The following is a 14,798-nucleotide window of genomic DNA, read 5'->3' as shown; positions in this document are numbered from 1 at the left end:
ATGCAGCTAGCAAGCAACTTTAAAGGTTAGCAAGCTCTACCCCTTCCCCTCTGGGGAAAAATAAACATAAAACTAAAGTGAGTGCCCTTCCTAGGATCCTGTTTATTTTTAATGTCTTCCTTATTCCAGACTTTTATTTTACCAAAATCAACATGTTGGCTGCTTCCTAGTGAAGCATTGATAGTAAACCTGAGCACTCCTTGCAACATTATCAGCAGAGACAGATTTCTCAAACTCTCATCCTATCATTGGACAAAAGCCCTGAGCTAGAAAATACAACAGCTTGATTTGTGGGAAAGGCAGTATTAAGAGCCCCAAATTGGCATTAAATGGAATCAGAATTGTTTGCTCCTTTTCATCTCATTGAACATACAGACTCTTTGGCTGTGTTTATATTGCTGAGTTGATTCAAGCCCTGAGGCTGAATAGGACTGACTGGCCTGTGTCCACACGCCAAAGGGTCAACTCCCTCTACAACTGACATCTCTTAGTGACAGCTCAAGTGCTCCAAAACAACGTCAAGGAGAGCACTGAGCTGTGTGACAATAAATGTGGATGCCTGAGCTCATTCCTTGGTCCTCTTTGCCTTAGCAGTATAGATACACCCTAAAGAAAAAATACCCAGTTGCTGTGAAAACTTAGAAACAAGGGACCAGACCAACAGTGATGATGAATCCATTAAATGTGTGAGTCTACAGGGGTACATGTCACAGCCTCAGAAAAGGGATCCTCCATAGGATTCTCAGTAATATTTGTGTCTGGAGAAGCAAAGCAGAGACCTGCTTCTCGAGACCATGGTCACAGCAGCCATGGTTCATGAAGAACTCTGCTGCAGGCTTGTTTACAAGGATCACTTGCCTGCACTCAAGGGCTGGTTACCCCTCCTGCACATATGTACACACGCATATACATATGGGAGACAAAATTCGTGTGCATAAACATAGATATACAGATAGACATATGAAATACGACCAGCATTGCTCTCCAGTGCTCACAGGCTTGTGCTATGGCACTCAGTTTTAAATCGCTGCTAAGAAATCTTCCTGACAATGGAACCATTGTTCTGGGTATGGTCCTTTTAAGATGTTGCCCTGGGCTGCTCTTGGGAAGCTGCTTTGCAGGCTGCCAGGTGTGTCTTTTTGTTGTGTAGCAGCAAGGGTGGCTTAGGATATGAGGCCATCGAGAGGCCTGTTGAAATACTGGTTAGCCTGGGAGAAGCCAAATTCAACATGAGTCACACTCCTACTGTATCTTCATGCAGTGTGAGGCTGGGGACATGGGCACACACCACCCCTCTGTCTCTGCTTAGCTCCTCCCAGCCCAGAAACAACTGAGCCTGCTCCAGAATGGAGCTTGAGGGTGAACTAACACTTAGGCAGCGTGGACATTCAGGAGATAAGAGTCAGGCACAAAACTGCAGCAGACACCAACAAGGCAGTATAGATGTACTTTTTGGTTACTAAACTTGAAATAGCTTTTTTTCCTGTGTGTTAAATCTTCCACCTAGAGTAACTCAAACCTTAATAGCAGAGTTGGTGTGGTTGAATTGGGAAAATTATTTAGGTAACATTGAAAAATCTGCCTTCACAAATTAGAGTCTAGAGACTAGGAAGGTGAAATATCAAAATTCCTCTCCAGTTTAATGTTTAGCTACTGCAATATATTGTTTTGCCTTGGCACACTCACAATGTGATGTGATATTGAATATAGAGCAAATTGTCCAATATTGATGGCCAGATTATCTTTGTTGAAGTTAAACCTAGGCACAGAAACATATGATCTGGCTGCCTGATGGAAACCATAACCCACATTCAGTATGTCTGAGCCAACATATTTTATTAGACTCTCAAACCTCCTCTATAGCTACACTGGAAACATGAGTAGTGCAGGGGATGGGCCTAGATACTGAGTTGTTAACGGTCTGTACATTTTAACTGGTGGCACAGCCCCTGGCATGGTATGGCCGGTACCAGCTAGGACTCTCCTAGGCAACGTCCAAGCCCAGGTCAGGACCTGGCACAGTCCTGGGACTCTTCCCAAATGCAATATGGACAAAGCCACCTGCTCTATGTGCGAACAGAGTTCAGCTGTGTGGTTGCAAGCTGTAGCATACCACTTGCTTTTGGAGCTAGAGAATCATCTCTGGCCCATTTTGTTTACTGATAGAGATACAGTGAAACTGATCTGTGCAGAGTCAGCTTAGCTTCTGTACACTCAGTGTACTGGTTGCACTGGACTCATTAGGAATTAGGGTGCAGAGATATCAAGCTTCCTCAGTTTAGGTTTGGAAATGTATTTTTTTCATTTACTGATGGAATCCTGTTACTCGGATAAAGGAGAATTGACTGCAAGTGAACAAAGTTGTATCTGCAGGGGCATGACTAATTTGTCCAGGATATGCCACAGGATGAATTGGTGGTGATCAGGTTCTCATATTGTACATCTTTTGGTAGCTAACTTTGGTAATCTCAGCTTGAGAGGTAGTTGAAAACAAAACAAAACAAACCCCTTCTTTCCTCCCCCCCAACACAAAACAAAAGAACCCCTCCAAAACAACCAACAAACCAGTGTGCCAAGAGAAAAAGTGAAGAAAATAAGCCAATAGACCTCTTCTGGACCTGTCTACAATAGCATTTGTGTCATCTGCCTTCTACACAGTTGTTGCGTCTGAGCCAGTCCCTAAGCTTTCTCGCTCAAGTCATTCGAGACAAACAGGTGCTGTTAGGGACTAATTCATCAGACCTGTTTAACATATATAGTGACAGATAAATCGTACCTTGACATTGTCTGTTTCTCTCCAGTTGTTACTAAGGAAGCACGTGGCAATTATCTCACACATAACTTCTATATGTCTACAAAACTTCTAATTCCTCAGTCTACAATGGTACCTACAATTCTTTTTCACATTTTCTTCAACCTTTCTGAATAAATACATACATAACAGCAGTGGGCAATCAAGAGGTAACTTTTGGGTTCCGTCCAGTCGCCCCATGGTGGCCAAGTGATTAAGAGTAGGGACATAGACCCCAGTGGGGTGTTGGTGACACATGGTGGCCCAGGGGACAGCTTGGCGACCTCTTTGGTGGGACTTGCACTCTGCTACAGCTGCACATTTACAGCATGTTAAACCTCTGGCTACTCAGCTGCCAAAGGAAACGTGAGTGGCCACAGAACTTACATTCTTTATAGGAAATTAATAAGCACAAAAGGGCCATCTGATACTCCACACGCTTATGTGTGAGTACTGACTTATTAAGGACAAAAGAGATCTGAGGAACAGGAAGACATGTGAAATCTGGTACTGCAACTTTTTAAAGTATGTTAATAATTCCATCTTCCCTAACCCTTCAGTTTTTCTCTTCCCCAGAAAAAAAATCAGAGTAACTTTTAGACTTGTTGGCTTAAATATACTTTGCATTTAATAGTACGAGAAGGATATTAAAATGCTATATTAATTATGGGCCAGATGTTGCATGCAGTACCGAACTAAATTGATTGGACTGTTCAGGACTGTAAGAGCCGTGCCATGAAGTTATATGTTAGTAGTCAGCTCTCAGGGGAAGGATAATACAGCTGACAGCTACATACCACTGAAAGAGAACTTTGACCCAGGCAGACAGGAAAAATCTTTATGCTTTTAAGAATTATTTTATTTTTAAAGTCTCTTCTATATGACTTCTGGAAAGGATTTACACTTTGGTATTCAGGACCTGAACAAGGCATTTCGATTGGATTCACCCTTGGTCTGCTGCACTGTGCTCTGTACATGTATTGCTCTTTTTGCAGAAAGGTTCTCTTCAAATGATGTGTTTGTATTTGGTTTATATATCATACCTGAGATTTTAAAATTTTCTAGAAAAATGTGGACTTCCAATTTCCATTAAAAAGAAAGGGAAGTTTGAACCATGACCCTTCAGATGCCACCAAAAGCTTCTGGAACTACCTTTAAAAGCCTTGGACTATTATAACATTGTCCAAAAAATTATTCCTTTCAGTACACTGAATACTTTATGTCAACTTCTATCCTTCCAAAATGAAAAAAACATTAATGATTTCATGGCAACATATTTGTCTTGAATTTGTATTTTTATCAAGAAAACAGTAGTTAGATTAAAATTTCTGGTGAGACCCCACCTGGCGTCCTGCATCCAGCTCTGGAGCCCTCAGTACAGAACAGACATGGACCTGTTGGAGAGGGGCCAGAGGAGCCACAGAAATGATCAGAGGCTGGAACAGCTCTGCTGGGAGGACAGGCTGGGAGAGCTGGGGTTGTTCAGCCTGGAGAAGAGGAGGCTCCAGGAAGACCTTATTGTGGCCTTTCCACGCTTAAAAGCGGCCTATAACAAAGATGAGGACAGACTTTTTAGCAGGGCCTGTTACGACAGGACAAGGGGTGATGGTTTTAAACTAAAGGAGGGGAGATTCATACTCAACATGAGAAAAAAATATTTTTCAGTGAGGGTGGTGAAACCCTGGCCGAGGTTGTCCAGAGAGGTGGTAGATGCCCCATCCTTGGAGACATCCCAGGCCAGGCTGGACAGGGCTCTGAGCAACCTGATCTGGTTGAAGATGTTCCTGCTCATGGCAGGGGGTTGGACTAGGTGAACTTTGAAGGTCCCTTGCAACCCAAACTATTCTATGATTCCACAGAGACTAGTACCACTTCCTTCAGAACTGTCTAGGTCTGACGTTCAAAAGACAATTAATCTCCTCCTATATATTCTATATTCCTACCTCCATGCAGCAAGCCACAAAACTCAAGCTTTTTCTTGGTGTCTCATTTTGTAGAAGACACCAGTATAAAAATAAGGAGGTAGTGACATTATTAGCAACATATAATACATGTAACTCTATGTGTAGAATATAGTATATGCACTATAATACTTATATATTTTTTTCATGTAATAAAATATATTACCTATTTTTATGTAATAAAATAAGAATATTGCACAGTAGCTTTTATATTGCTCCATCTCCCTGTTTGTGTACTTTGATCCCAAACGTTTTAAAAATCTTTGAGTAACAGATTCTGAGTTATCATCACTCTGAGTTACTGGAAATACCAGACCCCCAAATGGCATCTGATCTATTTTACCTGATTTGTCCTAAAATGTAGTCATACATAACAAATGGCTGTTTAGATTCAGTATCTTCCGATAATCTCCTTCATCTAACCTTTTAAGCAAAAGACTTTGTCATGTATATAGTTTATTTTAAAAAGTGACCAATAGGGAACTTGAAAAGTTCTTTCCTGGAACAGCCTGTTTGTGTAAATGATGCGAGCTGAAAAGATGACTTTACAAATAGAGGTGAAAGAATCTTAGTTTTTACTGCTTTTGTTGGAATAACTGAGCCCATATAGGACCTCAGAAAACAGACCCTTGAGACCTGCACAGAGACAGTACTGCCGTTCCTTCATGCTGTTCTGGTGTTGGGTTAGAAGCACGAGGGTATTCCTCTGTATGGGGTCTCTGTTTCTCCACTAATGACAGATGCACAACAACTTAGAACTGATCTCAAAGGTTTTGTACAAGATGAAGAATGGAGATGAGACACTCCTGAAACGATTTCAGCACATCTTTCTGTACATTATTCAGGCAATGTTTGTCCTGGTGGTGTTCTCATTTAGGTTGCTATCTGCAATATTATTATATTTGTTCAGAATCTCTCAAACAATATGTAACCCATAACATTCTCAGTAATCAGGTGACAGAAGAGATGAGACTGAGTCCCCTATAAATGTCAGTAAAAAATAACGCAAAACTTGGGACAATACTCTCCATGCATGAAGAACATGTTACATTAGACCCTATGTGGTGAATAAAGTAATACATTTAGACCACAGCTGTGCTGGAGGCAGTGCAGTAGAACTGGCTGTTGAAATGACCCGGAGTGCTTGAATGGCTTCCAGCAAGCTCTGCACCTTAGAGTGACTAGAAGTTCTCTGAAGGATATTAACATCTGGGGACATTCAGAATGACATGCACATATCTAGGTGGATAAATAAGATCACGACAATGGTCCAGTACCTAATCCATACTCAAAGCTGGGTTCCTGCCCGCACACAGAAATGCTATTGCCTCAAGTTAACAGACTACCTGAACATCAGTCCCAGGTCTAGGGCATTTGAGAGCCCAAATCTGCATGTTCCTGAGTATATGTGCTCTAAAAAATTAGGTACCATTAAAGCACAGCGAACAGATGCATGTAACACGAGCGCACATCAGAGCAAGGTAAGGGGTGGAGGAGGTGACCCTGGTTGCCTTTGTGTGGGGATCTATTGGTCAGCACAGTCTCTCAGACAGTGAGTTTGCCATAATTATTTCCTCTTACCAATAATAGCCTTCCTTTCAAGTTATCTTTTCCAAAATAAAAGTGTGTGGATCTAATGATGTGGCTTTCTTATCATTTTGATGGAGTGTGTGAATACAAAATATGATTTAAGAACCATCGGGTGATTCCAAAGTGCAGCCAGAAGATTTGCATAGTGTCCTCCCGCACAAACCCAGCCCTCTTTTTCTCGCTCTGGGGTTATGTCCTCAGGAACATGAACATTGCAGATTTTTGAGGGAAGACTGGGTCATCCTGCTGTAGGGACTGCAATAAGAAGGTGTGAATGGTGCTAAGAAAACTTTCCAAGAAGAGAAACACAGAGGTTTTGGTTGCAAAGATTTAACATTTAAAGGTTCATTGCTGTGAATATTGCCTTGTCAGATGTTGCACTTTGACAGAGCTTTAGTAGCTGGAGTAGAACAAACTCTCTGGGTTGTCTCTTCCAGCTCTTCATACTAAAGGAAGCGTAAAATGCTAGAAATCAATCACATTTGGATAGGAAACTCGTGAAGGAGAACTTCCTTGATGGAAAATAAGATTTATGGAAGTGTGGCTATTGTGGGAGATAAAGAATAGTTAATAAATTTTGGGGAAAAAAAGAAGGAACACTTGGCATTTTTCTGTCACTTGACACCAAATGTTCTGCCAAAGGAAAAAAGGTACGGATTAAGCCAAAGATGGCCAAAGTTAGTTAAAGCTTATCATGCATATATTGCCTAGAAAATGTCATCCATTGCTGTCCTAATTATTCCATATTTGGGCTGTCTGGCATTCAGTGACAAGTCGTTAACAAGACAGAAAAGCTGTTGTTGCAGTGCAGTCTGAACTCTTCTGGAAAAAGCTTGCAAAACAATGGATAGGACAGAAAAATGAGCAAGATGCTCCTATTTCCCCAGGCTCATAAGAGAGGAAAGGTACGTCATATGAAGCTGAGAGAACCTGAATCGATATCAAAATCTGTTTAAAAAATGAAGGTTAAAAATACTGTGCAACTCTCTTCTACAGCAGTGAGGCCAGGGGCTGATTGAGATGATGTTATATTATTTCTTTTGATCTCTACTAGGAGTTCAGGCAGAAGAGACCAAAAGGAAGGTCTAGCTACAGTCCCACAACAGGGTGTAAGGACGATCTCTGTTGCTAATTGAACGGACTCAGCTGTTGTACCTTTACTGGGGAGAACCGTATCGTGTTTTCACAGTACAAGTTGTATGTATCACATCCATCGCTGCCCATCTCTGCAACCCCCACTCTCCCCTATGCCCCTGCGCTGTGCAGCGTTTCTCTCTTTCCACACATGATGTGGCTGATCCATGTGATTTGCAACAGTAGGTGCTGTTTAGCAGCAGTTTTCCATGATGTGGAGCTGGTTGCCATCCAAAGATTTGCCTGATGTGTTTCTGCTGCCCTGTCTCCTCATCTGCTCTCAGCTGTTTGATATATGTAAACTGGCCATTGAACTGGGGTTTGAGTGGCGTCTCATCTGACATGTGCATCAGCTGTGTGGGAGAACAAAGCTTGTGGGGCTGTTACTGCAGCACTCGATATGTGACAGGACTGTGAATAATGGGCTAAGGGCACTGTGTGATTATTTATACCAGCAACAGCAACGAAAGTCAGGGCAGTTGGAACTGGGAAGTCACATGCCTTGATAACGATAAGCTGCCCATGTTTCACAGGAGCATGAGAAAGTGGTGATGACAGCTGGGTGGCACCTGGTTACTCTGAAGCCAGATGCCTCCTGTATTCCAGATACACTGTTCTTTAATCCCCTGAGAGCCGTGCTGGATTTTGCTGCGCTCTGTGTGACTCCATCTCTTGCCGTGATGCTCCGAGACAGGCTCCTGCTGAGGCAGCAGAATTGGTCTGCAGGATTATTCAGAGCTGCGTTGCCAACACACGCGGCGGGCCCAGTCTGTTCTCTAGCGTGGTGAGACTGGAAAAGGACTTCCCTTTTTTACTGGTGGTCAGGCCAAGTTGCCCGGCAGCATTATTGAAACATTAATTAAAGTGCTATGCATCCTCTTCTGCGCGCACAATGACTGCTTGTCTGTCAGCCGAGAGCAGGTTCCAGGCCACGTCTTTACGACCTTTCATTCAGTATAGAGGCTCTGATGGTGGCATGAGGGAAAGTAGCTCTTGGGATATTACTGTTGTTCCACCTACTAATGGTTCATCTGCACTGAAAGAACATTCTTGCGGTGATTATGTATGATTTGCAAATAATAAGCTATCTTAGACTGACACAACTGTGAACATAAATATGTGAAAAGGCATTTTAAGCCGTGTCTCCACAAATCTTTATGTGTAATAAGCTTGAGTGTGGCATTTGATCCAGTAATAATTCTGAGACTTATTAAGGCCAGAAACATAAGCCATAGTAAGTGCAGATTGAGACCACCTAATATTTGATTAGCTATTTTCCTGAGAACTTTCTGACCTAAGTGTGTGACAGAAGCTTTCTTTTTTAAATAACTTTATGAATGTTTGCTGGCATGGCAAACCAAAAGAACAAGATACAATAGCCTCTTGGTATAAATCTCTGTTAATGAGATCAGGACTAGAAACCTCATTGTTCAGCTCACATTCTGTCTGAACGCAATCTGCTTCTCAAATTATAAATCAAGGGCAAGACACTGTACCATTGTGTAACCCTACACCCTGGCTCTGGAATGTTTCCTAGTCACAAGAGGATTGTCATCATTTCATTTACAAGAGAACTATCAAACAGGCTTGGGCCATATTTGGTCTACAACCCCCCCTCAAATGAAGACAACCCCCCCACACCCCCTTGCAGCAGGGTATTTTTGTAGCAACAACACAGAATCATGTATTATAGTGTGCCACATCCTGAAATCTAAAAACAACAGGGTTATTATGTCTATCACTCTTATAAGCAGTGCTAATTACTAAGGATTAAGAATTTGTTTATATATGCCCTATATGTTCATCCTTCTAGAAAACAAACACACATGTGTAATAAGATCACTGAATTGGAAGGCTTAGTTGTGCCTGCAAAGGCGTATTGTGTGTGCAAAGCCTCTGCGTCCCACAAGACCCTGCAGCACATTCTGCTTCAGAAAGCGGATCCCTTCTGACCATCTCAGCCGGAGAGAGGGACTCCATCCCAGGGTGTGGGTGGTGCAGTAATTTTGAGAGATCTGAAGGACATAATTACTTTCACGTTTTCACCCAGCTTTCTAACAATCTGAAGAAAAAAAGCAGGGAGGGGAAAGTCTCATTGTATTTTTTACTGGCTTAGGAGCTGTATGGAAATCCCAAGCTCACTCTTCAGCTCCACCAAATTCAGGGCATTATACACTTAACCTAAACGCACAACCTTTCTGGTCAGCCAAGTCACCTTTTGTTCCTGGTAGGACTCAGCCTACGGGAAGGCTCTGCGGGAACGGGGCAGGTTCACCCTTAACAACCTGTGGTCTGTCTCCCCAGCTCTGTCTGCTGTTAAGAGCAATATGATGGAAGATGTGTAAATACTCATCCTTCCCCCTGTACCCCTGACAGCTGAAACCTCCCCGTGCTGGTCTTAACTGCAGAGAACACCCATGTTGGTACGGCCACAGCAGCTGTGTGAAGCAGCGCTCTACAGCTCTGCTCCCCAGACAGAGACTGTGGGCACGGGCTGATGAGAAACACAGAGGTAAGTGTAGTAACGTGAGTAACGAAGAGAAAACAAGCCCATCAAGCCAACCGTGTGGTCTCTGAAGGCCATGTTCTCTGGTAATAGCTGAGAACAGAGTTCAAACCTTTTGAATAGATCGTGCACATAATTTTTTATTTTAATTAGAAGGCTAAGCTGAGAAATCAGAAGGGGAAATAACTACCACTTGCAAGAAATTACTAAAATATTTAAATAGACACAAAACTACACTTTTCAAATAGCTTTTGACTAATCTGATAAAGCTTATCTTGAAGTGAGAAGTCAGAATTTTAAATATAAACAGAAATATTTTAACTTTACTGATTTTTTTGTTTGTTTGTTTGGCCAAAACTCTTTATAGGAGCACTTCCTTCTTTAGAAATAAATGTTTTCATTTATTTCAGTTTGCTTAATGGCACAGTCCTTCAATGACCATCAAGTAACAGACATTGGTCCCTTCTATTGACATTTTTACCTAACTGCACAATGGGACAACCTTCAGGAGATTCGGCATCTTTTAGAGTCCTATTTCCTCTCCTCTCCTCTCCTCTCCTCTCCTCTCCTCTCCTCTCCTCTCCTCTCCTCTCCTCTCCTCTCCTCTCCTCTCCTCTCCTCTCCTCTCCTCTCCTCTCCTCTCCTCTCCTCTCCTCTCCTCTCCTCTCCTCTCCTCTCCTCTCCTCTCCTCTCCTCTCCTCTCCTTCCCTTCCCTCCCCTCCCTCCTCCCCTCTCCCATCCGCCTCCCATCTTTTTCTTTTTTCTTTTCCTTTTTCTTCTTTTTCTTTTTCTTTTTCTTTTTCTTTTTCTTTTTCTTTTTCTTTTTCTTTTTCTTTTTCTTTTCTTATTCCTTTTCATTTTCTTTTTCTTTTCTTTTCTTTTCTTTTCCTTTTCTTTTTCCTTTCCTTTTCCTTTTCTTTTCTTTTTCTTTTCTTTTTCTTCTTCTTTTTCTTTTTTCCTTTCTCTTTTCTTTTCCTTTTATTTCCTGTCTGTTTCTCCTCTCTCTTCTCTTTCTTTTTTTTCCTCTTCCCCTTCCCCCCTTTTTTTTTTCCTTCTTTTCTTTCTCTTTCTTTCTTTTCTTTCTTTCTTTCTCTTTCTTCTTTTCTTTTCCTTTTCTTTTCTTTCTTTCTTTCTTTTCTTTCTTTCTTTCTTTTCTTTCTTTCATTTCTTTTCTTCTTTTCTTTTCTTTTCTTTTCTTTTCTTTTTCTTTTTCTTTTCTTCTTTCCTTTCCTTTCCTTTCCTTTCCTTTCCTTTCCTTTCCTTTCCTTTCCTTTCCTTTCCTTTCCTTTCCTTTCCTTTCCTTTCCTTTCCTTTCCTTTCCTTTCCTTTCCTTTCCTTTCCTTTCCTTTCCTTTCCTTTCCTTTCCTTTCCTTTCCTTTCCTTTCCTTTCCTTTCCTTTCCTTTCCTTTCCTTTCCTTTCCTTTCCTTTCCTTTCCCCTTTCCTTTCCTTTCCCCTTTCCTTTCCCCTTTCCTTTCCCCTTTCCTTTCCCCTTTCCTTTCCCCTTTCCTTTCCCCTTTCCTTTCCCCTTTCCTTTTCCTTTCCTTTTCTTTTCCTTTTCTTTTCCTGCCACTGAAAGAGCATGAACTATTGGTTACAGATTAAACAAAAATGTTGAACAATTCCTTCCTTCTCTAAACAAAGTTAATATTACCAATAATAGAGACTATATATGTAGATTTTTGCACCCACGGCCACTTCTGTCACCTGGATCATTGCCACCATTGTTGCTGGCTTAGGATTTATATTCAATATTGAAGGAATCCTGCAGCTACTATTTGAAACGCAATTCCAAAACCATTGTGGAGTCATCTCTAGTTATATGGGGTCAAATTCACTCGGGGTTAATTCTGTCTCAGAAAAGTAGTGGTGTTAGAGCAGGAATACTTATGAGCCAGACTATTATGGATAGTATGATGAGGATGATTAAAGGTTATGGAATCTTCTGTCTACTTGATCAAGCAGATTTAAGTATTTCAGTGTATTTGATGACAAGTGAGTCTGATTATTCCCACCACCAACAACCGCGTTTTAGATGTTGCTCCCTGTATTCACTTTGCCCATATGTTGCTGATTTTTTTTGCATTGTCATTCCTGTTTTGTCTGCAGAATCTGACAACATAGGTCAGGTTTTCCTCAGTAGGAGTTTTTCCACAGCTTCTGTCACACAACTCAAGACTTGTGTGCTAAATACTGGCCTAATACGGATTTCAGGAGTGTCTTTTAGTCCAAATGCTTTGAGGTACCCTCAGTCCCAGTAGCCGGTGGTTATACAGAACGTACGTGCCCACTGCTGCAATTTTACACAAAAGTTGGCTGCCCCCAAACACTGTCATGAAGTAAAGGTTTACTTTGCCCTTTTTGACTGCAAAACATAGTGTTCAGAATGTTTGAAGCATGGAGTATGGCTGTTAATAGCAGTGCTGCAAGGGCTTTCATCCCTTCACAAGGCCGCAGTTCTGTTTTTCCCTGAATCCGGTATCTACAGAAAATACTTTTTCCCCATGAAAGCAAATTGGCAATGAACTGGAGGAGGAAGGTCTCTGGTGTCTTCCCATCCTGCTCTTCCTTCCCATTACCACTGCAGTTCTTCCCACCACCAAGACCCTGTCAACCAGCACAGGCAAGGACCCCGGCTGGCAGAAGGCTCCAGAAGAGGATGGAGAATCAGAGTCTTGCCCAGAAACCCTGGGCTGCTGTGGCAGCTCCAGCTGTAGCCCAGAAGGCCCTGTCTCCCCAACTGTCCCCACTGGCACTGAGGACATGGCAGAGTCTCCATGGGGCTGAAGTTTCACCCACAGAACCCTCATGCCTGTCCCCACTTCCCCAGTGCCAACAGTGGGCAGGGGTCTATCCCACCCCGACCACGGGCCTCAGACCCATTGCCTCCTCCACCTTAAAGGTGGCTGTCAGCCTGTGGTGCCCTCCCTGATGTGGAGGTAGATAATGTTCTCCTTGGCAGCGGAGGCTGCTGCGTAGGAGGTGCAGGAAACAGTGGACCTTGGCAGGGGTGCTTTCACATCCTGCAAACCCCTGTTGGGGTGTAAAGATTGTGTCAATCTCAGCCCCCGTCTTCTAACCCTGGCCTTCTCCTGGCCATGTCTGCACTGGGGAGGCCATTGCCAATGGCCTCCCCTGCTCTGCTCCGGTGCTGTTTGCAGCCCACTTGGGACGTTCTCCCTGGCTGGTGCCTTGTATTAGCAGATGGGTCGAAGACAATGCTGTGTCTACACCGCTATTGTGACTTTTCCTGAGTAGAGCTGGAATGGGTTTGTCACTACACACCCCATACAGCCACAGAGGGGTTGTGGAGATGCCATCTCATGCTGAAGTTGTGCCTTCGTTTGGCCCTGGAGCCTTACTGCTTGTTTGCAGGCCTTGGGTTTGTTCAGTGTTCATCACAATCATGTTTACCAGGGCACTGCAGTAATGTAAGTAAAATATTATACAAAAATAATTTCTCGTATCAATCCATGAGTTATAGATGGGCCAATTTACTGAGTGTTGCAGCTCAAGTAGCAAATTAAACTAAGAAGGAAGCTGAGTATAAAGCAACAGCAAATTTCCTTCTAAGAAGAGGAACATATTTGCTTTCTTGAAATGTGGAAGTTTAGTCCTATGAATGAAAAATTCATTTTGTGCTCTAGCTCTCCTGCACGACTTCAAGTGACTGTTGGCCATTAGTCTTTTCCTTAAAGTATACATTGCCACATGGAGAAGGATACGTACTGAGAACACGTGGTTATTTTTTGGGACCATATACGTGTCGGTCCCTGCAGAAGCAGTGAGGTACAGTAGCACCTGAAACCACCTCTGTTGGTGTTCAGTCAGTTTGAATATCAGGCACACAGGTGCATATTGAAAGAAGTTTTGTGGGGCTTTTGCATTTGGGCTTGTATTGGAAACCATAATTTTAACTTGGTTTTCATGTTTTCTTTCCATACTAAAATTTTAAGGTAGAAAGAATATGGATTAATTTATTTTAGAAGCAGCAAATATGGTAGGCAGAATGAAGAGGTTTTGAAAGAAATCTAAACCCCACATTTTAAGATGTGCATGTCTAAACCAAACTTGTTGATTTTAACATAGTTACGTCTCTTCATACTTCAAAAATAAGGTTAAGCTATTAAAAAAAAATTGTTCTAAATTTCTGTGTGATGAAGAGGAAAGCCTGGAAACATCAGTCTGACGAATAACCATCAACTAGAGGGATCACTTGGGTCCTCACAAATGCTCAGAATCCCGCAGCTGCCTCTGGGTCCAGTCTTGTAGTGCACACTCCTGATACCCGAGAGCCATGCTGTTTAGACACCTAAACAAAAACTGTACTTTAGTGTGGTCAAAAGAGTCAAAGACATCTAGTAAAGAAGGTTGTTGTCTTTGAGGTGAAGCCTGGAACCCTAAATCGAATAACCCATTTGAAAATGTTTTCCTAGAAACCTGAATGCAGACACCTCTCTTGATGTAATTAAGAGAGGAAGCTGACTCAAGGTCTTTGCTTTTACCACCTAAAGTGATTAACAGGAGAAGAAACCTTGTTAAGCTGGTGCTCCGGCTTGCTGACGAGCAGGGTTGGTTTTGATCCATAGCCTCTGGTATTTGGATTATTTGCTTTCCCCTCTCTTAATCTCTGTGGGGAAACTTCTCGTCACTATTTAAATATTAAATCCTTGCCATACTGGAATGTCGCAGTATACTGCATACAAACAGAGATGTAAGGGCTCAGTATTTTCAGTGCAAACCAATTTTGAGTTCCAACTCAGAAGGCCTTTATTCATTTGCTCTGAGGATACAGAAATGTCTTTTGCTGGGAATTTT

This window comes from Columba livia, chromosome 1 (assembly GCF_036013475.1).
Source record: "Columba livia isolate bColLiv1 breed racing homer chromosome 1, bColLiv1.pat.W.v2, whole genome shotgun sequence".
Taxonomy (NCBI): Eukaryota; Metazoa; Chordata; class Aves; order Columbiformes; family Columbidae; genus Columba; species Columba livia.
The sequence above is the reverse complement of the archived record's forward strand: the minus strand, read 5'-3'. Positions refer to the sequence as shown.